This window comes from Lucilia sericata, unplaced genomic scaffold (assembly GCF_015586225.1).
Source record: "Lucilia sericata isolate MDLA Ls3-8-SP2 unplaced genomic scaffold, ASM1558622v1 Contig001278F_arrow, whole genome shotgun sequence".
Taxonomy (NCBI): Eukaryota; Metazoa; Arthropoda; class Insecta; order Diptera; family Calliphoridae; genus Lucilia; species Lucilia sericata.
The window spans coordinates 91771-117500 of NW_023995229.1; the positions used below are offsets into that span (position 1 = coordinate 91771).

Genomic DNA, 25730 nt, shown 5'->3' on the forward strand with positions numbered 1-25730 from the left:
ATAAAACCAGAATTCCCGCAATTGATCCGTAAGAATGGTCAATGTGTAATGCATTCACCATTTATACAAATACGGTCACTTGTATCGATTTCAAAGCTCTGGGTTTGTGCTAAAATGCAATAGTTTGTTGTTTTTGTTTATTTTTATATGAAAAAGTTTTTTTTCTTAATTTTTTTCAAAGACTTGTTTGGAAAATTAAATAAGAGCGAAAAGAAAAAAATAAAAACAATCGTGTCTCTAAACCTTTCGTTTAATGTTTGATCACCAACCGATCAGCCAGGTGTTTTTTCTTCGTTTCAGTTTATTCGTGTTACATTTTACTTCAAGTTTTATAAAACAACTAGACACACCATCTAAATTCATTACGAAATCATTGTAGAGGGCGATTTTAAATATTCAATGTTTTTCCTAATTTTATATTATGGAAAGGAATGTAATGTTTTTTATTTAATTAATGTTTAATAGTTATATTTTATTTTTTTTTTGGCAATTGTCTATATTTTTTGTGCTTAAACAATTTTATAATGAATCCTTATTTAGCGAAAAACGTTTATGTCAAACATCGCAAAATTTGATTGTTAAAAAATATTTTATTACTTTGTATTAAATAAGACAAATGGAAAATAGTTGTAGATAAATACAAAGTATTGAAGGAAAAGTTTGTTTGAAAACTTAAAAAATAATTAGATATCGTTAGCAAAAATGTAAAATTACTTATGAAAATATTATTTGTTCAGTTCTAGTTTAATATTAGAGCAGGTTTAGTTCTAGTTAAGTTTTAGTTCAGATCTATTACAGTTCTAATTCGGTTCTAGTTCAGTTCTGGTTCAAGTTCTAGTTCAGTTCTAGTTCAGTTCTAGTTCAGTTCTAGTTCAGTTCTAGTTCAGTTCTAGTTCAGTTCTAGTTCAGTTCAGTTCTAGTTCAGTTCTAGTTCAGTTCTAGTTCAGTTCTAGTTTCAGTTCTAGTTCAGTTCTAGTTCAGTTCTAGTTCAGTTCTAGTTCAGTTCTAGTTCAGTTCTAGTTCAGTTCTAGTTCAGTCTAGTTCAGTTCTAGTTCAGTTCTAGTTCAGTTCTAGTTCAGTTCTAGTTCAGTTCTAGTTCAGTTCTAGTTCATGTTCAGTTCTAGTTCAGTTCTAGTTCAGTTCTAGTTCAGTTCTAGTTCAGTTCTAGTTCAGTTCTAGTTCAGTTCTAGTTCAGTTCTAGTTCAGTTCTAGTTCAGTTCTAGTTCAGTTCTAGTTCAGTTCTAGTTCAGTTCTAGTTCAGTTCTAGTTCAGTTCTAGTTCAGTTCTAGTTCAGTTCTAGTTCAGTTCTAGTTCAGTTCTAGTTCAGTTCTAGTTCAGTTCTAGTTCAGTTCTAGTTCAGTTCTAGTTCAGTTCTAGTTCAGTTCTAGTTCAGTTCTAGTTCAGTTCTAGTTCAGTTCTAGTTCAGTTCTAGTTCAGTTCTAGTTCAGTTCTAGTTCAGTTCTAGTTCAATTCTAGTTCAGTTCTAGTTTAGTTCTAGTTTAGTTCTAGTTCAGTTCTAGTTCAGTTCTAGTTCAGTTCTAGTTCAGTTCTAGTTCAGTTCTAGTTCAGTTCTAGTTCAGTTCTAGTTCAGTTCAGTTCTAGTTCAGTTCTAGTTCAGTTCTAGTTCAGTTCTAGTTCAGTTCTAGTTCAGTTCTAGTTCAGTTCTAGTTCAGTTCTAGTTCAGTTCTAGTTCAGTTCTAGTTCAGTTCTAGTTCAGTTCTAGTTCAGTTCTAGTTCAGTTCTAGTTCAGTTCTAGTTCAGTTCTAGTTCAGTTCTAGTTCAGTTCTAGTTCAGTTCTAGTTCAGTTCTAGTTCAGTTCTAGTTTAGTTCTAGTTCAGTTCTAGTTCAGTTCTAGTTCAGTTCTAGTTCAGTTCTAGTTCAGTTCTAGTTCAGTTCTAGTTCAGTTCTAGTTCAGTTCTAGTTCAGTTCTAGTTCAGTTCTAGTTTAGTTCTAGTTCAGTTCTAGTTCAGTTCTAGTTCAGTTTCTAGTTCAGTTCTAGTTCAGTTCTAGTTCAGTTCTAGTTCAGTTCTAGTTCAGTTCTAGTTCAGTTCTAGTTCAATTCCAGTTCAGTTCTAGTTCAGTTCCAGTTCAGTTCTAGTTCAGTTCTAGTTCTTTTCTAGTTCAGTTTAAATTCACTTCTAGTTTATGTTCATCAATTGCAACATTGTGCTGTTATTTTCAGATTTTGCCAATCCATAATCTTTACGTTCGACTTTTAAGATCCATATGTTTTGTATTATTTGACTCTTTCGTATGAAATATGCTCCGATATCTACGTATTACATTTTAATGTCAAAGTAAATTGAACAAATTCCTATAAAATTCTGTATTAATCCAATCAGCATGTTCTTTTCTAAAGCAAAAATTTTAAACAAGATTTATTGCACTTGTATTAACAATTTTCTGCTTAATAAAATTATATACTTTTTTTAAATTGTAGTAAAACAGTTGCAAATACAACAACATGCAGCTCTATGAAAAATCTCTTTTTTGATACAGATCTATCACGAAAATGATAATAAAATAAAAAATTATTTTAGATTAAAATTTAAAAAAATTTTTCAATTAATTAAAGACCACCTGAGAAAATGTCAACTAAAATTCATGTCCCTTAACTCATCATGACTTTGTATTAGAAGTTGACAACTCATTGAATTTAAATGCAATATAAAAATGATTTATTATGTAAATTGTTTTATGATTGTGTTTTGTTTTAATTTATTTGTTATTATTTAACTTTATAGTGGCCAATTTCTGTACACACCACTAGTTTTTTAAAATATATAAAATTACAGCTTAAATTACAGGTTGCTACATCAAGGTTTTTGTTTGAGATGTGTTTTTTACAGTTTCTTTAAAAGGTATTTGGATTTTTTTTTGGAAATAAGGAAAATTATATACATTGTATCTTGTGTAGGTAATTAAATGACCATATGAGATTATTACAACTCCACCCAAAAAGGCATTCAAATAATAATAGTTTCCGTCATGTTGGTTAAAAAAAACGGCAACTGTCTTTACTTCAAAATCACATTTAAGTAAAGACAATTGTTAAGTCCAAATGTCTGAATTATTTTGTTAAATTAGTTTTAAACTTAAACAACAAATTTGATTTTCCTATTTTGCTTACAATTGAAATGCAAACAGCATTTTTTATTTTTTTATTTTTTTTTAAATTTCGTTTGAGATAAAACAAATTAAAAAATTAAGTGATTTTTTGGTGGCCAAATTATAGTCTGACTGCTTTTTTTCAGACATTGACAATCACTATGTCTGTGTTTAATTTTTTTTTGGGGGGGAGTTTCAACCTTATCAGCAGACATGGTTTTAGTATTTTACTGGGTGGGAGTGTTTTAACCGTGAGACTTTTGACTTTTATTATAAAATAATTGTATCACAAGCAATTAATTTAATTGTCTCGTTTAAAATTGAAAAACATGTTACGATTTAGTTAAGTTTAGTTGTTATTATTTTTGAAATCTTTTTACCACGGATATTACTTTATATTAATTTCTTAATTTTAGTTGTGATTTATTTTTAATAGAAACAACTTTTGTAGACAGAAAAATGTCAAGGCTTTGAAAAAAATTATGAAATTTTGACGTAGTGATATTTTTAAATCATAGAAGACATTTTAAAAGCTGACTAAAAGAAACAATTAGAACCCAAAATTTTATTTCCGGTTAAATCCATTAAAAGTAAATGATTTCAATTGTTCCATAATTTTAGCTTACGAAAGTTACCGACTCCAAGAAAGATAAGACGAAAAGACTTCATCATTGCATTCATTTGGAAATAAAATTTACGCGGAATTCGCCAAAAAATATTGATAAATTTCCAAACTGGTGATCGAAGATAAATCGACGGATCTTAGGCGGTGAAAAGAACTGAAATATAACTAAATTAGAACTGAATAGAATTGAAATAGAAATGAAATAGAAATGAAATAGAATTGAACTAGAACTGAAATAGAAATGAAATAGAACTGAACTAGATCTGAACTAGAACTGAACTAACTGAACTAGAACTGACTAGAACTGAACTAGAACTGAACTAGAACTGAACTAGAACTGAACTAGAACTGAACTAGAACTGAACTAGAACTGAACTAGACTGAACTAGAACTGAACTAGAACGAACTAGAACTGAACTAGAACTGAACTAGAACTGAACTAGAACTGAACTAGAACTGAACTAGAACTGAACTAGAACTGAACTAGAACTGAACTAGAACTGAACTAGAACTGAACTAGAACTGAACTAGAACTGAACTAGAACTGAACTAGAACTGAACTAGAACTGAACTAGAACTGAACTAGAACTGAACTAGAACTGAACTAGAACTGAACTAGAACTGAACTAGAACTGAACTAGAACTGAACTAGAACTGAACTAGAACTGAACTAGAACTGAACTAGAATGAACTAGAACTGAACTAGAACTGAACTAGAACTGAACTAGAACTGAACTAGAACTGAACTAGAACTGAACTAGAACTGAACTAGAACTGAACTAGAACTGAACTAGAACTGAACTAGAACTGAACTAGAACTGAACTAGAACTGAACTAGACTGAAAGAGAACTGAACTAGAACTGAACTAGAACTGAACTAGAACTGAACTAGAACTGAACTAGAACTGAACTAGAACTGAACTAGAACTGAACTAGAACTGAACTAGAACTGAACTAGAACTGAACTAGAACTGAACTAGAACTGAACTAGTACTGAACTAGAACTGAACTAGAACTGAACTAGAACTGAACTAGAACTGAACTAGAACTGAACTAGAACTGAACTAGAACTGAACTAGAACTGAACTAGAACTGAACTAGAACTGAACTAGAACTGAACTAGAACTGAACTAGAACTGAAGAACTAGAACTGAACTAGAACTGAACTAGAACTGAACTAGAACTGAACTAGAACTGAACTAGAACTGAACTAGAACTGAACTAGAACTGAACTAGAACTGAACTAGAACTGAACTAGAACTGAACTTGAACTGAACTTGAACTGAACTTGAACTGAACTTGAACTGAACTTGAACTAGAACTGAACTAGAACTGAACTAAACTGAACTAGAACTGAACTAGAACTGAACTAGAACTGAACTAGAACTGAACTAGAACTGAACTAGAACTGAACTAGAACTGAACTAGAACTGAACTAGAACTGAACTAGAACTGAACTAGAACTGAACTAGAACTGAACTAGAACTGAACTAGAACTGAACTAGAACTGAACTAGAACTGAACTAGAACTGAACTAGAACTGAACTAGAACTGAACTAGAACTGAACTAGAACTGAACTAGAACTGAACTAGAACTGAACTAGAACTGAACTAGAACTGAACTAGAACTGAACTAGAACTGAACTAGAACTGAACTAGAACTGAACTAGAACTGAACTAGAACTGAACTAGAACTGAACTAGAACTGAACTAGAACTGAACTAGAACTGAACTAGAACTGAACTAGAACTGAACTAGAACTGAACTAGAACTGAACTAGAACTGAACTAGAACTGAACTAGAACTGAACTAGAACTGAACTAGAACTGAACTAGAACTGAACTAGAACTGAACTAGAACTGAACTAGAACTGAACTAGAACTGAACTAGAACTGAACTAGAACTGAACTAGAACTGAACTAGAACTGAACTAGAACTGAACTAGAACTGAACTAGAACTGAACTAGAACTGAACTAGAACTGACTAGAACTGAACTAGAACTGAACCCACTGTAATTTTAATTATTTGTTTTAAATTAAAATTCTTTTGCACAAAAAGGTTAATTAATATTGTCTGCATGCCTAGAACCCACATTCGACAGGTTTTCTAAAAAAGCAAAATCCATAACAATGACTCCACCTGTCAGTCAATACCATACGAGTATTCAATGACAAAAGTATAAAGAAGTAATTAAATTATATTAAAACAATTTATAACAAACACTTTTTTGAAATACCAAAACCAATACTACTAAACTATTGTTTAAATTCAAAAATTTCTGCATAAAATACATTATACAGCTAATACCATTTCAATTGTTCATATATAAAATATTAAGATTTATTATTGCATTTAATTTTTATATTTATATCTTTTAAATTTTAGCCATTTCTGTTCAATTCAACAATTATTTTGTGAATTCTTTGCTGCCACATTCATTTTATATTTATATTTAAAAAACATTAAACATTTTAAGTTGTTACTGTGTTTATGGCATTTCATTTTTAAATGTCTGCATTTTAGCAATAAAAACAATTTGAAATGCATGTATTTTGGTAATAGCGGATACAAAGTCAATCAATTTAGTGGAGAGATGATTTTGGGAAATACGTTAAAAATGTTTAATGCATGTAGAAGAAACAAAGTAGTAGTAAAGTGTAGTGTATTGTTGCATAATAAATTGTTGATAAATAATTTCAAGCTTTTGATTAGGGAAACAGTGGCGATGAAAAGGATTAGATAGATAGAAAGGTAGATAGATAGATAGATAGATAGATAGATAGATAGATAGATAGATAGATAGATAGATAGATAGATAGATAGATAGATAGATAGATAGATAGATAGATAGATAGATAGATAGATAGATAGATAGATAGATAGATAGATAGATAGATAGATAGATAGATAGATAGATAGATAGATAGATAGATAGATAGATAGATAGATAGATAGATAGATAGATAGATAGATAGATAGATAGATAGATAGATAGATAGATAGATAGATAGATAGATAGATAGATAGATAGATAGATAGATAGATAGATAGATAGATAGATAGATAGATAGATAGATAGATAGATAGATAGATAGTCACATATTTGAGATACTATAACAGCTAGAGTCCTCAAATTTGGTGTGGATAACCTTGACATATATATGATAATTGGGCGTGGCGCCTCCCAAATAAAAAACATATTAAATTAGTATATCTGAGAGAATATAACAGCTACAGTTTTCAAATTTTAGTATATTTAATATCAATATTAATATGTGGGACAAAACATGGGTGAAATAACAGTAGGAGGCGTGGCACTTCCCATATTAATTAAATATAAAAGTTCTTATATCTGAGAAACTATTAGAAGTTAAATCCTCTAATTTTACACGAATAATTTTTACATTTGCGTTAATTGGGAAACTTGATACATATATGGGCGCGTGTCACCTCCCACATGAATTAAATTCATGTAATAAGGTGGATTTTTTACTTATATTGTTCTTAAGATAGCAAAGCACACTAGTTATAACTAGGGTTTAATAAATATAACTTACTAAGCACAACCTATTTCTAAGCCACTGTAACTTTATACCTCCAGTATTTCCTAATCACACAAAACTAATGTTTCTTTTTCTTATTATTTTGCCATTATTTGACATGATTTACGACTTATTTGGTATTTCTTCAAAATTCACTTATTTGTATGCACTGAAGCATGCGTGAATTAATTTTAACAACTGACAAATTTCTTTTCAATAAAAAAAATGTATAGACAAAAAATATCTAGTTTAAATTTTATCCTACTAAAAGTCGCTGCAAAATATCGCATTAAATAGATAAGACAATTTCAAGATTTTTGAAAAAATAACATTTAAAACTAAACACGACGACGTCTGCTGTCAAATTTTACACAAAGTGATGAAAATTACAAAAAATAATAATGTTAATGACATTCACCAAATCGGGCTAAAACAAAATAAACATACACTCCCAATATACTTACACACCATTTGAGGAAAAACACTTCCTTTCACTTTTAATTGAATATTTAATTTACTTCTCTGAAAAAAGATAGAAAAAAAATACTTAAAGAAATCTACCATTTCCCTAAATATTAATATGACAAATCAATGAGCCATGTTGTCGTCGCATTTGTAAGTGTAATTTAATATGGATTTTATAATATTGATTGCAATAGTTACACAATCTAAAAATTGCAATTGAATAACTTTCAATTATCTAATGTTACAATATTTAATTTTTAATGTTTAACAAAGAATTTTTCGATTTTTTAAAACAATTTAAGCCTAAATTGTCAAACTTAATTTGTAGTTTTGTTTATTATAGAAAACGTTTATTTTCATTAAAATTCATTGCATAAATAAATTTTGTTTAAACACAATTACATATTTTATTTAAAGTTAAGTTAAGCTTATTTAGTTGCTATCGTGCTAATAATTTAGCTTAAACTTTAATGATGTCGTATAGATTTATTTCAGTTTTTTTTTTTTTGCACAATCTCTCTCTTAATCATAAATGACATGCGCACCAGCGTTTAGTCATACAATTTATAAGTGTTTTAAGAAGGCCTAAATTATGCAAATTACCAACTTAATCACTGGGTAATTTCTGTGTTTTGTGTCAATAAAATTATGTTTAAAACTTGTTTTGAATAGTTTGTAGAGTTAGTAGCTATACCCAGAATGCTTTGCTACCCTAAAATAAATTTAAATAAAAAAAACCACTTTATGCTTTTTTAAAAATGTAATTGTAACAGTTTCCCAGATAGGTATACGAATTTTTGTATTTATTTTCATATGGGAGGTGTCAAGACCCTATTGAAAATCCACCAATTTATTACCCACATGTTCATATGGATGTCAGAGTCCCTCGTGTAAAATTTGAGGATTCTAGCTCTAACAGTTTTCCAGATAGACGGCTTTTAGTATTTAATTCATATGGGAGATGCCACGCCCCCTGTTGCTGGACCACCCAGTTTTTGTCCTAAACATTTATGTTGATACTAAAGTGCGTAGGACAAAAATGAGGACTCTAGCTGTTATATTTTTTCTGATATACTAATTTAAGATTTTCTTTATATGGGAGGTGCCACCAGAGATACAAGCCGAGACGGTTCAAATCGGCGTCGGCTGGCCGCCGGTAATATTTTGCAAGCCGCGCCGCGCCGCTTAGCTCAAAAGCTAAGCCGGCTTAAACGTAGCCGCTGATAATGATTGGAATCGCACAAGTATTTCAGAAAATAATTTCACCAATTTGAACGGAGTTGCCACTATTTTAAATTCTTATGGCAAATTGAAAAGAGATGCCATACAATATTGTGCGAATATTAAAAGAGTGAAAACTACTATAAATGTCCATTTTCTGCAGAAAAAACTTATCTAGAGACAGGTTTCTATATAACAGACTATTATACAGCGATTTTTCAATATAGTAAAAGCTTATAAGGTGAATTTCTGAATAAAAAATTAAATTGAGGCTACAATTTAGCCGCCGATATTTTCTATAATAAGTATCTCTGGGTGCCACGCCCACTGTAACTAGTCCCCATATATTCATATGGTTGTCAAAGTCGTCCATACAAAATTTGAGGACTCTAGCTCTTGTAGTTTCTAAAATATGCTGATACTTATTATGTATGTGGGCGTGGCACGTCGCCCACATGAAATTTCAAAATAATAAGTAGCCTATAGTTCCTTACAGAGAAACAGGAAGACACTGCCAAACTTCAGAAACATTGGTCCAGCCGTTTAGCAGTCTCTAAAGTCCAAACATACAAACACACATTATCATTTATATATAAAGTAGAAGAAGATATACATTTTTAAGGGTTTTTTTTTTCAAAAACTATAAATAAAAATAAGAAATAAGTTTTTTGCTTTAAAAAAATATGGAGATTCAAAAGTAATACGATTTCAACACAAGAATTGTTAAAATAATTAGGAATGATCGCAGTTTTCGGTCAAAATATTTAATTTCAGAAACAATTTTAATTAAATTAATGAGTTGAGTGAATTCGGAGTATTGTTTTATAATTGGCTTTAGATCACCGCTCTTTAGTAGGTTAATTTTATTATCATTATTGCAACTAAATATTAGCTAAATAAATCTAATGTTTACAGGACCATGAATTTATCAATTAATTATTAAAAACGTGTCAAATTATATTACAAATTAATATTTTATATTTCTTAACTTTTTGACGCAATTTCACAATAATTAATTAATTTTTGATTAATGTTTAATTCGATAATTAATTTAATGTAATCATAATGTATTTCCCATAATATAATTAATTAAACCATTTATAGACCAGTGATTTTAGATTACATCATTTATACATACTTTTAAAAATACTTTTTAAAAAATTTACAAATTTAAATTGTAAATTTTTTATTTGTAAAAACGATAATTTTAAAATTTTTGAAAATTACTAATAATTTTGAATTATTTATATAATTCACTGTTATTCATAATAATTTACGATAAATTTTCTGTTCTTTAGGATCAATTCTCAATTTTCTATTTTTTTGCAAATTCAGCACGATCAAGTTTCAATTTTTAGTAAATTCAAGATCAATTTAAAATTTTTAGAAAATTCACGATAGATTTTTAAAAAAATCGCAATATATGTTAAATACTTAGGGATCATTCTTGAAAAAACTCTATATTGGAAATCGCATGTATCCAGTACGATCAATAGAGCCATTAGACCATTATATGCCTGTCAAAGGCTCTTTGGGAATACATGGGTTTTAAAACCGAAAATGATCTAATGGACTTTTAATATCATAATAAAGCCCATTCTGACTTATGCTGCCTTAGTGTGGTGGAAAAAAGTGGAGCAGGCTACCACTCGGGCTTCTTTGGACAAACTTTATCGTCTGCGTCTATATTACGTGGGCCATGAAAACATGTCCTACATATGCCATTGGTGCTATTCTTCACATGCCACATTTGGATATTCTTAACAAAGATGAAGCCTGTAAATCGGCAATTCGCCTACCGGAAATCGCCAGTCTAAGAACAGGTGACCTGGAAGGGCATGTAGGTATATTCAAATTATTCATCAACGACCCGTATATCCGCGTCCATGATTGTGGGTCACCAAACTGAAAGGAACAAATAGGCCAATTAAACATGGTGGCAGCAAAATGCTGATCAAGTTTAGTTTACTGACGTGTCCAAACACATAGATGGTAATACTGGAGCAGGCATTTGTGGTCCTCTCACTCAAGGCCTTACTTTCGTATGAAGTTAGGTCGGGTGTTGTGATGGACTGTGTGTCCTCATTGAACGAACTGGGTAAACACAATAAATTAACAATATGTTGAGTACCCGGCCATGAAGATCATTCTGGAAACAAACGGGCCCACTTATCGCCCCTGAACCATTCTTTGGTATCCCTCAAGGTTACGTCAGGAATTTCCTCGCCACTGGGAACAATAGGTCTTAGACAGATAGAGCGCTTAATCACGCTATCAAGAAGAAAATCCCAGAAGTTGTTATAGCCTAACAAAAGTGATCTCAGAATACTAACGGGACTATTCACGCGACACTGTGGTCTCAGATATCATCAATTCATCCTAGGAAACGCCATATAAAAGCTATGTAGATTTTGTGGCTGTCAGGAGGAAACCTCAGAACACATATTGTGCAAATGTTCAACACTAAGGACTCGTCAAGAAAAAACTCTTAGGTGGTGCAACTCTAGTCCCGAAGGATATATTCAACCTCTCACCAATCAAATCTGTTATTTTCATTCGTGAATTAAACCGGTTATGGTGAACCTATGGGCTGCACAAAAGATACAAAACAGGGTCGCAGTGCCTAGGGTTCTCTTTAATCTAATATAGTTTTATAAAAAATTCACGATCAATTTTCCATTTTTAAAAAATTCATTAAGTTTTAGATCAATTCAATTCTATTAAAAAAATCAGTATTAATTATGTCTAGAAAATTTACGATTAATTTTCTCTTATAGGGAATTTACGATCAATTTTATACGTTTCGAAAATTCACAATCAAATTTTAAGTAAATTTATTTTCTGGTTTGAGATAATTTTTTTTCTTTTTTTCAAAAAATTATCGATCTCTTATATTTTGCGAAAATTTAAAATTTCAGAATCAATTTCCTATTTTTAGAAAATTTATTAAAAATTTTGTGTTTTTCGAAAATTTAAGATCAATTTTCTATTTTTACAAAATTTACTATTAATTTTCTCTTTTATAGAAAATTGTTAAACAATTTTCGTTTTTAGAAAATTTAAGAAAAATTTTCTATTTTTAGACAATTCACGATCAAAAAAATGATAAATTTTATATTTTTAGAATATACGATCAATTTCATCTCAGGATAAATCTACGATAAATTTTCTAAAAAATTAAATTTGCGCTAAACTTTAAAAAATGTTGATATTAATAACGAATATCCAGTTTCTTTGAAATTAAATTACAATCATATTCTCATATTACAGTTAGCAATTACAATTGTAAATTACTAATATTTCTATCATGAACAAATTGCATATTAGTACAAATTAACAAAAAAAAAAAAAATTACATATGAAATTTAAAAAAATCATTCCAATAATTGCAGCACTTTGGTAATGGGGACCCAGAGCAAGAACAAAATTATAAATATAACACGTTTTGTTAATGAATATTTATCATTCAAGTTTTAAGGTTCAAATAAAGTATTTCACACATCATAATTAAATACAAATGGAGAAAAAAGAAGAAAATATCCCATGGGCAATACAACAAAGAAACGTTTAGGTATGTTGCATATACTCTATCTGTTGGTTGTTAGTTGCTGCATAAAAGGCAAGTTGCTCTACTTGCAACTTGCTACAACATATGGCTATAATGAATCTATTATCTGCCGTTTAGATTTAGTTGAGGTTATTTTTATTTTTTTGCTTCTTGTGGTGTTTTTGTCTTAAAGGTGTTAAAATCGTTTATAACAAACTGGAGTTGAGTAGTCGTTGTCGTAGTACCATTGGCACTTTTTTCCCCAAAATTATTACTTCATTTTTATCTTGGTTTTTCTTTAGGTTTTTTGACTCTATTAAGATCACACATTGCAATTGTTTTGTTTTGGTTTTTTATGAATTGTCGAATTTTCAAAACAAACTGTAATGCAAGAATTTAAAAAAGAGTTAAAAAATGTATTTATAAATACAAAAGGTTAGAGATCAGTTAAACTAGATCAATGGTAAATTTTTTTGATATAATTGGATTACTTTCAACCAATTTCATTAATTTCTAGTTGAGAGTTTAAGGAAATTGAAATTTTTATTAAATTCAAGCTCAATTTTCTAATTTAAAAAAAAAAAAAAAATCACGATAAATTTTATAATTTTTGGAAAAATCCACGATCAGTTTTCTATTTTTATTAAATTCACTGTCAATTTTATATTTTTAAAAACTTCATAAAAGATTTTCAAATTTCTAAAAATCTTTGCATAAAATTTTTAATTTATGAAAAGCAAATTCACGAAAATTTTTCTAATTTTAAAAATTCACGATCAAATTTATATTTTTGGAAAAATGTTCAATCAAGTTTCTAATTTAAAAAAATTCAGCTTCAGTGCTCTATTCTTATAAAATTTACCAAAATATTTTGTTTTAGAACAGTTTACGATCAGTTAGCGAATTTGAAAAATTTTCACGATCAAATTTATATTTTTGAAAAATACGCGATCAAATATATATTTTTTAAAAGTTCACAATCAATTTTATATTTTTAGAAAATTCACAACCAATTATCTATTTTTTAGAAAATTAACAATCAATTTTATATTTAAAAAAAATGTACGATCAATTTTTTTCAATATGGAAAATTTACAATAAAGTTTTTTATTTCAAAAAATTTTCGAAAAATTTTTTATTATATAGAATCAATGATAAATTTTATATTTTTACAAAATTTACGATCACTTTTATTATTTAAAAAATTCAAGATCAATTTTCTATTTGAAGAAAATCACGACCAAGTTTTTATTTTTAGAAGAATCACAATGAATTTTTTCAATTTTTGAAAATGCTTCAAGATCTATTTTCTATTTGAAAACATCTCAATAAATTATGTATTAACAAAAAATTTATATTTTCAGAAAATTCACGATAAATTTTCCCTTTTTTAAATTCAAGAACAATTTTCTTTTTATTTTTTTTTAAATTCAGGATTAATTTGTCGATTATTCTATAGAAAGTTGTCGATCATTTTTCCAATCTATAGAAAATGATCGATAAGTTTTCTCTTTAATAGAAAACTAAAATTAATCTAACAAAAATTATCGATCACTTTCTCTTCTATTGTAGATCACTTTTTAAATTTTTAAACTTTTTCGAGATCTATTTTCTATAAGAAAAAATATCAATAAATTATATATTAACAAAAAAATTTTTATTTTCAGAAAATTCACGATCATTTTATTTCTTTTTTTTCTCAATTCACGATCAATTTTCTTGTTTTATATATATATTTTTTTTTAAATTCAGGATTAATTTGTCGATTATTCTATAGAAAATGGTCGATCACTTTTCTATTCTATAGAAAGTTTTTGATCACTTTCCAATCTATAGAAAATGATCGATAAGTTTTCGCTTTAATAGAAAATTGTCATTTAATCTCTTCTATTCTAACAAAAATTGTCGATCACTCTTCTCTTTTATTGTAGATCACTTTTTAATATTTGAAAATTCTTCGAGATAGAAAATTCACGATCAATTTTGTTTTTCTAAATCCGCGATAAATTTTCTTCTTTTTTTTTAATTCAGGACCAATTTATCGATTATTCTATAGAAATTGGTCGATCATTTTCTATTCTATAGAAAGTTGTTGATCACTTTTCCAATCTATAGAAAATGATTGATAAGTTTTTTCTGTAATAGAAAATTATCATTTAATCTCTTCTATTCTAACAAAAATTGTCGATCACTTTTCCATTCTATAGAAAATTATCATTTAATTCTTCATTCTAATGAAATTTATCTATCATTTTAGATCGATAGATTATTCTATAGAAAGTGGTCGGTCACTTATTCATAAATTATCAAAAATGTTTCTCTATAATAGAAAATTATCATTTAATCTCTTATTTTAACAAAACTTGTAGATCACATTTCTCTTCTATTGTAGATCACTTTGCCATTCTATAGAGTCATTTAATTATTTATTCTAATGAAATTTAGTGATAGATAAATCGATAGATTATTATATAGAAAATGGTCGATCAATTCTTTATTTTTTATAAAAATTTTCTCACTTTTCTATTCTATAGAAAGTTGTCGATCACTTTTCCATTATAAAGAAAATTATCAAAAAGCTTTCTCTTTAATAGAAAATTATCATATAATCTCTTATTCTAACAATAATTGTCGATCACTTTTCTCTTCTATTGTCAATCACCTTTCCTTTCTATAGAATAGAAAGAAAATTATTATTTAGTTCTTGATTCTAATGAAATTTATCGATCACTTTAGATCTTTAGATCTTTTACTCTTGTCTCATTGATCTCTAACATTATGACAGATATTTTCAAACAAACTATTATGAATGAATCGAAAAGAATTGAACGAAAAACAATAACAAAATGTTTTTATTAATATATTTTATTGTAATATAAGAGATTTTTACTTGCTAACCAAAAAAAAAAAACTATGAATGAGAGCTGTTTAAAATTCAAAACATTTCATATTAAGCATTCGATCCATCCGCTTCTTGTGTGTTTGCAACTAAACTTCGCTTGATTTAAGCTAGAGTATCTATCTACGTATCTCGTGTAGTATTTTTTTTATATTTTACGGCAGTATCTTAAAGATTCGTTTTAGTTTGTTTTGTAGTTTTTTACTCTTATAAAACTGAAGGTTTTCAGCGGCGCACCAACAGTCAAATTGCAACTACTGAACAATTCGGTCGGTCGCCCCCGGTTGGTTGATTTAAAGCGGTTAATTTGAAATAATAAATTTTCTAAATAATAATAATAAAAAGTAAGAAAATAACTACAACATAAGTAATTAAAAAATAATAAAAATAAATTATATTATGCGTCCGTAATAAATAATAAAATTTTTATTTAATTTTCAACCTAATTAAAAAAAATAATTTACACTTTTTAAAATAGATCACCAAAAACATAGTGTACCTGTTTAACTAATTTATTTCTTGTATCCGGTAGTCATTTAGTAACTGAAAATAAAAAACATAAAAATTGTTATAAAAAATTAAAAAAAATGCTTTCGGCTTAAAAAGTAAAAGTGACATTGTATGTAAAGAAAATTATGTTAAATCATTGATCTTGTCATTGTTAATTTACATGCTGTGATAACAAAGTGTTTTGGAAAATACCCTAAAGAAATGAAAAGAATTAAAAACAAAACTTCTTGTTTTCTATGCAAAACAATGTGTGGATTATGCATATGACTTTCAAAAAACCTTGAACTGTTTTATTTTTTATTAAAAAAGATAAAAAACAAGTGTATAAAATAAATAAACCAGGATACAAAATATAAAAACTGTGGAATTTTTTTATATTCTTGCAGTAAAAACCCACATTAACTTTAAAATAGTTTTAGATTATTTAAAAAAAAAATAACGTGCGTTTGTTGTTAAACTTAAATAAATTGTGAAAAAGATTAAAACCAATGTTAAGAAGAACTAATGAATGTCCTGTAACTTATGATTAATAACCAAACATTTTGTGAAATACATTATTTAGTAGTGGATAACCATTACCTAATTATTACACCAATTTGAATTGGTGTAATAAGTATATAGTCGGGCATGGTCGACCATATGATACCCTACACCATGAGTATATTTTAAAAATAAAATTTGTTATTCATAAAGATACTTTTATGTTGAATTTTACATTAATTCCATTGTATTTAATGAATTTATTGATGAAAAACCAATTCTTTAAAATAAACTTTATTTGGGAGTTAGGGTCAAATATGGGCTAGGTGAAATAATGGACTGTACGTTTCAAATTTTATCATAATATCTTGAAAAATATGCCCTTTAGCTTGAGCATAAGGTTTACATGGACAACCAGCCGGACGGACGTACATGTCTTATTTGAATCAGACATTGATTCTCAGTCGATCGGTATAGTTTGTGTATAGTGTAAGACCAACATTTTTGTGCGTTAGAAACATCAGCACGAACGCATAATAACCTCCCCATATACATATGTTCTTAATCCTTATTAATAATGAAGTCGATTTAGTTAAGTCCGTGTGTGTGTCTGTATGTGGCCTTCAGAGCAGATGTCTGCGACACGTTTTCGAGATAGATAGATAATAGATAGATAGATAGATAGATAGATAGATAGATAGATAGATAGATAGATAGATAGATAGATAGATAGATAGATAGATAGATCGATAGATAGATAGATAGAGATAGATAGATAGATAGCTAGCTAGATAGATAGATCGCTCTCTCGATAGATAGATAGACTATAGCTAGCCGCTCGATAGCTCGTCGCTCGCTCCCGCTCGCTCGCTCGCTCGCTCGCTACTCGCTCCTCGATAGCTCGCTCGCTCGTCTCGCTCGCTCGCTCGCTCGCTCTCTCTCGCTCGCTCGCTCGCTCGCTCGCTTCGCTCGCTCGCTCGCTCGCTCGCTCGCTCGCTCGCTCGCTCGTCTCGCTCGCTCGCTCGCTCGCTCGCTCGCTCGCTCGCTGCTCGCTGCTGCTCTCGCTCGCTCTCGCTCGCTCGCTCGCTCCTCGCTCGCTCGCTCGCTCGCTCGCTCGCTCGCTCGCTCGCTCGCTCGTGCTCTCCTCGCTCGCTCGCTCGCTCGCTCGCTCTCTCGCTCGCTCGCTCGCTCGCTCGCTCGCTCGCTCGCTCTCTCGCTGCTGCTCGCTCGCTCGTCTGCTCGCTGCTGCTGCTCGCTCGCTCGCTCGCTCGCTCGCTCGCTCGGCTCGCTCGCTCGCTCGCTCGCTCGCTCGCTCTCTCGCTCGCTCGCTCGCTTCGCTCGCTCTGCTCGCTCGCTCGCTCGCTCGCTCGCTCGCTCGCTCGCTCGCTCGCTCGCTCGCTCGCTCGCTGCTCGCTCGCTCGCTCGCTCGCTCCTCGCTCGCTCGCTCGCTCGCTCGCTCGCTCGCTCGCTCGCTCGCTCGCTCGCTCGCTCGCTCGCTCGCTCGCTCGCTCGCTCGCTCGCTCGCTCGCTCGCTCGCTCGCTCGCTCCTCGCTCGCTCGCTCGCTCGCTCGCTCCTCGCTCGCTCGCTCGCTCGCTCGCTCTCTCGCTCGCTCGCTCGCTCGCTCGCTCGCTCGCTCGCTCGCTCGCTCGCTCGCTCGCTCGCTCGCTCGCTCGCTCGCTCGCTCGCTCGCTCGCCGCTCGCTCGCTCGCTCGCTCGCTCGCTCGCTCGCTCGCTCGCTCGCTCGCTCGCTCGCTCGCTCGAGATAGATAGATAGATAGATAGATAGATAGATAAGGCAATATCGGTCCATTTAAAACGATTTTCATATTTTTTTGAAAAATTGGGATAACTCTGTTCTGCAAAAAATGGTTGATCCCTTTTAATTCTGTATCGATTTTAAAGTTTAAAAAAATATGTTGAAAATGACCAAATTAAAAATCGAGTTTTTAAAATCACAAATATAAGATTATAATTGATGTAGCATTTGAACGGATACAAAATTTTGGATTTTCGTGTCAAGTGACCCAACTCTCACAATCGATGTCTTCCGATTTGAATGAAATTTGTACCAATGATAGTACTATTGGATATTAGTCCAGACACAAATATTCAAAAAAATTATTAATAAAAAAATATATATATTTTTTTTTGGAAACAATGAAGAATTAATTATCTGAACACCTTTGGACAATTTTTGCTAGGTGAAAAGTTACACTTATTTGTAACTTTGACCCCCTCTAACTCCGCCCATATTCAAATAACAAAATTCCTTAAATATGGAAAATGTGTTCCAAAAATTGTAAAAAAATACGGGCCGTTTTATATGTTGCAACTTTGGATGCGTCTAATTTTTTACAATTTTACCAAAAAAATTGTTGCAACCCTCAGATCGCGAAAATTTGAATATCTTTTGTAACAAAAGGGATAACCCTAAAGCGTAGTTTTGTAGACTTTCTCAAGGAGCAGTTATATTTTAAATTGACTTTTTTTAACGATATATATAAAAATTGATACCCGAGGTGACCAACCTTGAGGGTTATTCACTGACCTCCATTTCGCCTGCGATCTCCTACAACTGTTAATCAACATGAAAACATAAGTCATGTGAAATTTCGTTACAATATCTCCAATAGTTCTAGAGTTACCGAATTATTTCCAAAAATAAAACTCTCTAAACCACTGTGCGTCTGTGGAAATTGGTCACAATTTCAATGATTATTCAGAAGTCTATTGGAAGTAAAAAGCGAAATGAAGACACAACACACGACATTTTCCTATTTGAGGTTCTAAACTATGTTTTAATTTGACGTTTACTTAAAAGCCTTTAGTAATTCATACAGGTTTACTTAGATCAGATTCTTTAATTAATTTCTGAAAAAATATATATATTTTTTTAATTTAAAATACAAAGTTTTCGCATTTTTATTGATTTTTTATCTGATTTAACGCTTAAACTTTAACTGTCTTGAATGTTTCTTAAAGTTTATAATATCAGCTGGAGTGTTGCTTAATATTGTTTAAAACAATTTGTCTTAAAAATGTTGTATTAAGTTTAAAAAAAAAAAATCAAGATGTTAGATAAACTACAAAAATAGCTGGTATTTAAACTAAATTTGTTTCTACCACAAATTTGTTAGAATAAGAATGGCTAATTATTTTGAAATATTTGGGCTGAACACATGCTGTAAAGTAAAGATAAACAGGGGACAGAGTTGTAAAATAATTAACTCTATAAACTGAAAAGTGATTAACACTGCGACAGAATGTAATAAAAGTGTGACCTTGAACTTGAATAAAAGATGTGGTATCGAGGGAGATATCGTTTCATTATCTCGTATTGAAAAAGTTACGAGATGTGAACATGTAATTCTTATTTTAATACATATTTTTTATATTATTTTTAATCTATTAATTCTTTTAATTTCTGTCATCATTTAAATAAAACAAATATTGAAAAATGAATATCCTAATTTAGTAAACCCAACAAAAAAAGCAACCCTAGCCATAAAACAAATATCACTTTAGATGAAAAACAATGGGATAAATAATAGACAATTCCAAACAAATGACTCCTAAACACGCCCACTTCTTGATGCAGTTTTCAAGACAACAACAATAATAGAAAAAAAGAACAACTGACATTTACACGATATGTAGAGCAATTTATTTGCCAAACTATTGTTTGAAAAAAATTCTTGTTAAAAACCCCAAGAAACTGAAAAAAAAACTAATAACAACAAAACGTTTATTTTAAAAAGGTGGGGCTGTAGGTATTAACGGATATTTGCGAACAAAAAAAAAAAAAAAAAAAAACACCAACAAAAGTGCAACAGTAAAAGAACAAATACTTAAATACTATTAAATAACAGAAAACTAAAACCAGTCGTTAGTTTTTTTGCAAACATTTAATAATAGAAAAGGTCAATTTAGCAAAAATAGTGATATAAACATTTTAATATTTTTTTCGCAAATATTTATGGAACCAATTACCACAGAAATAAACCAAACTTGTTTGTCTATTTGTTAAAGGTATGAATAATTTTAACATATAATTTTCTACCGGGCATTTTTGTTTTTTTTTTTTTTTTTTTTAATTCAGAATTTTATTTATTACATGAGTAAGAAAATAAAAAATATAGTGCAAAAACATGGATATAATTATTGCATTTACATTTTTAAGCACACATGAGGTACGTACGAGTTTCATGTACAAGACGAATGACGGCAGACTGTCTTATCAAGATTTTTTTGAAGTCATACTAATCAGGGCAACCAATAATATGCATAAATTCGATTGTTGACGTATCATATTTTTAGAGCACATTTTGCTATTTAAGTCGTATTCAAGCATTTTGGCATTGATTCCATTAGTTTTTATTTCAGATGTTTTATTAATTTTTAAGAGCTTTTTTTCAAGTACACTTATTAAGGCACATTTTCGGCTGCCCTGTTTTTAAGATTGGTAAACACATTTACACTTATTTTGAATAATATGTATTTAAGTAGAGTACAAAAAAGCTGTTAACAAAAAAATACAATGAAACAATTTAATTAACAATGAATCAATTTTGGCCATCTTTGCTGCTGTTGTTGCAGTTTTTTTAAAATTAAATTCACACGTTTAATTGTCTCAAAATCTGTGGGAACAAGTGAAGTAAAATATCCGTTACATGTTTTTTCATAATAAACTAAATTGTGTCAATAAGTTAATGAGACATATAAAATTAAATAAATTAAATATAAAAGACCACGATAGATAGATAGATAGATAGATAGTAGAAGATAGCTTAGATAGATATATAGATAGATAGATAGATAGATAGATTAGATAGATAGATAGATACATTAGATAGATAGATAGATAGATAGAAGATAGATAGCTAGTAGATAGATAGATAGCTAGATAGATAGATATGATATGATAGATAAGATAGGGAGATAGATAGATAGATAGATAGATAGATAGATAGAAGTAGATAGATAGATAGATAGATAGATAGATAGATCGATAGATAGATAGATAGATAGATAGATAGATAGATAGGATGCTAGACAGCTAGATAGATAGTAGATAGATAGATAGATAGATAGATAGATAGATAGATAGATAGATAGATAGATAGATATATATATATAGATAGATAGATAGATAGATAGATAGATAGATAGATAGATAGATAGATAGAGATAGATAGATAGAGATAAATAGATAGATAGATAGATAGATAGATAGATAGATAGATAGATAGATTGATAGATAGATAGATAGATAGATAGATAGATAGATAGATAGATAGATAGATCGATAGATAGATAGATAGATAGATAGATAGATAGATAGATAGATAGATAGATAGATAGATAGATAGATAGATAGATAGATAGATAGATAGATAGATAGATAGATAGATAGATAGATAGATAGATAGATAGATAGATAGATAGATAGATAGATAGATAGATAGATAGTAGATAGATAGATAGATAGATAGATAGATAGATAGATAGATAGATAGATAGATGGATAGATAGATGATAGATAGATAGATAGATAGATAGATAGATAGATAGATAGATAGATAGATAGATAGATAGATAGATAGATGGATAGATAGATAGATAGATAGATAGATAGATAGATAGAGATAGATAGATAGATAGATAGATAGATAGATAGATAGATAGATAGATAGATAGATAGATAGATAGATAGGTAAATAGATAGGTATATAGATGATATAGATAGATAGATAGATAGATAGATAGATAGATAGATAGATAGATAGATAGATAGATAGATAGATAGATGGATAGATAGATAGATAGATGATAGATAGATAGATAGATAGATAGATAGATAGATAGATAGATAGATAGATAGATAGATAGATAGATAGATAGATAGAGATAGATAGATAGATAGATAGATAGATAGATAGGTAAATAGATAGGTATATAGATTGATGGATAGATAGATAGTAGATAGATAGATAGATAGATAGATAGATAGATAGATAGATAGATAGATAGATAGATAGATAGATAGATAGATAGATAGATAGATAGATAGATAGATAGATAGATAGATTAGATAGATAGATAGATAGATAGATAGATAGATAGATAGATAGATAGATAGATAGATAGATAGATAGATAGATAGATAGATAGATAGATAGATAGATAGATAGATAGATGGATAGATATCCTGGCCCATATTAGTACTTCTCCCGAAATCCAATTTAAGAAGTTTAGATATGTAGTAAATGAGTAAATCGTATTGTTGACTTTAATGAAACCACCTGCATTGCTTTTTTGATATTTTTTATACCCACCATCAAAAAGATATTCACAAATATTCTCTATAGGTAAGGTTTGTTTAGTATTGAAAATTGGCAATATCGGTCCACGCTTTCGGATAGTCCCCATACAAGTGGACCGCCAAAAAACAGCTTTAATAATATGTTTCATATGATCCAAAATCTCCCTACCAAATTTTATGGTCTCTATCGGTATATAGTTGACCCTACCCCCAATATAAGGTCCCCTTCAAAAAATTAGTTTAACGCTCATTACTGGCTTAAAAATACTAGTATAACAATGAAATTTGACATAAGTAAGTCTCTTATAATCCAAAACGTCTCTACCAAATTTTATGTTGATCGGTCCATAATTGACCCTACCTCCCATATAAGGTTCCCTTCAGAAAATGACGTTAACGCTCATTACTGGCTTAAAAATACGAGTATAGTGATGAAATTTAGCACACTAAAGTTGAACATGATCCAAAATATCCCTTCCTAATTTTATGTTGATCGGTCCATAATTGACCCTACCCTCATATAAGGTCCCCTTTAGGATATGACTTTAACGCTCATTACTGGCTTAAAAATACGAGTAGTCTTGTAATAAAAGTACGATTCTTATCAATTTCAACTTAATATATGTATCTAACTGGATTAATACGGTTATTTATAGCAAATCGTATATAAAAATAAAATCTTAAAACTCTTTTCAAACATCCCCTAAACAAAAAATATAATTACACTTTAAAACAAAATAATTATAGATTTTATTTACAAGTTCAATTACTTGTAACTGAAATTTTATAATTTTCTATTAATTTATTAACGATTCACTTAGACAAATGAATAATTTGCCGCTGAGATTACTATTATGTATTTACAGTGAAAGCTTTAAAATAGCAATAGCAACTGATTAAAATACAATAGCCAATTGTGGGTAGATCAGTTGAAAACAATAAAATTATTAATTGTTTCGATTTCAATAAGAAACAATTGTATGTCATTAAAAAAAAGAATAAATTTCTTTTTTAAAAAAGAAAACAATACGTGAGTCGTAAAAAATAATAAATAAAAATCTTAAATAACGACATACCTAGTTAATTTAATAAAAGAATAAACTTATTATAATTATAGCTTGACATTGTCAATGAATTTGTGTGGCTTCTTTTTAAATTTCTGTTTCACATATTTCATGACTTTTCATTTTAAACCATTTAATTAGACTTTATGTTTACTTAAAGACATGTTTAAATTATGCTTAATTTTAACTACATCAATTTGTTTTCTTCCTAATTTTGAATTTCTACAGTTTTTATTCGAGTTTTTGTGGTGATAATTACTCGTATGCCTAAAAAGTGATTATGGCTAGTTGTTTAGTTGTCGTAATTCAAATAATTGCTCTTAGATTGTTTATCTTCCGGTTTGCTTTTATTCTGCACAGACAAGTTTATTATTATAGCCTCAACCTTCAGACAAAAACAAATTAAAAGAGAAAAAATTATATCAACACGCACCTGGAAAATTATGTTTTTTTGTTGTACAAACATTTTTATTTTGTTTTATTATTTAAACAAATTTTTCTAATTTGACTGATATGCTGAAAAGAAGTTATAAAATATGATTTACTTCCACCAATTAAACTAAGTTGGTTATCGTGGCAGTCTTGTGAAGTCGTAGAGACTCCGTTTTGAGGAGATCTCACTCCTCTTCAGATGTAAAGTATTAGACGGGAATGGAAAATTAAAATTCTGACATAGTGCTAACTTTTAACTAAAATAGTACTTTTTATGTATTAAAGTACTAACCGAATAGTCTAGTCCATAGACTAGACAATAGACTAGACTATAGACTAGACTATAAACTAGACTATTGACTAGACTATAGACTAGACTATAAACTAGACTATTGACTAGACTATTGACTAGACTATAGACTAGACAATAGACTAGACTATAGACTAGACTATAGACTAGACTATAGACTAGACTATAGACTAGACTATAGACTAGACTATAGACTAGACTATAGACTAGACTATAGACTAGACTATAGACCAGACTATAGACTAGACTATAGACTAGACTATAGACTAGACTATAAACTAGACTATTGACTAGACAATAGACTAGACAATAGACTAGACTATAGACTAGACTATAGACTAGACTATAGACTAGACAATAGACTAGACAATAGACTAGACTATAGACTATACTATAGACTAGACTATAGACTAGACTATAGACTAGACTATAGACTAGACTATAGACTAGACTATAGACTAGACTATAGACTAGACTATAGACTAGACTATAGACTAGACTATAGACTAGACTATAGACTAGACTATAGACTAAACTATAGACTAAACTATAGACTAGACTATAGACTAGACTATAGACTAGACTATAGACTAGACTATAGACTAGACTATAGACTAGACTATAGACTAGACTATAGACTAGACTATAGACTAGACTATAGACTAGACTATAGACTAGACTATAGACTAGACTATAGACTAGACTATAGACTAGACTATAGACTAGACTATAGACTAGACTATAGACTAGACTATAGACTAGACTATAGACTAGACTATAGACTAGACTATAGACTAGACTATAGACTAGACTATAGACTAGACTATAGACTAGACTATAGACTAGACTATAGACTAGACTATAGACTAGACTATAGACTAGACTATAGACTAGACTATAGACTAGACTATAGACTAGACTATAGACTAGACTATAGACTATAGACTAGACTATAGACTAGACTATAGACTATTGTCAATTAACCAGACTTTAGACTAGTCTATAGGCTAAATTATAGATTAAAATATAGACTAGATTATATATTAGACTATAGACATCACCATAACTAAGATAATGTCAGACGGTTGACCTAACCTTAGCAGATCATTCTTACATTGTCTGACAGTTTAGGATGTGTAGGAATTTAATGAAAGCTCCGCCTAGATATGGATCCATACATTTAATGTCACTAGGATCCATACA

The 25730-nt window shown here is 29.9% G+C and overlaps 1 protein-coding gene across 2 annotated transcripts in view; it reads left to right on the forward strand.

The window, feature by feature from the left end:
• Nucleotides 1–25730, forward strand: part of LOC119610788 (major royal jelly protein 1) — a 72994-nt gene that overhangs the window by 30165 nt on the left and 17099 nt on the right. The window contains exon 1 of one of the 2 annotated variants that reach the window (XM_037966135.1): nucleotides 15552–15752. The exons of the other annotated variant lie outside the window; for it this stretch is intronic. The gene's annotated coding sequence lies outside the window, so the exon portion shown is untranslated. Of the gene's footprint in view, nucleotides 1–15551; nucleotides 15753–25730 lie in introns of those variants that run through there. 2 annotated transcript variants of the gene reach the window in all.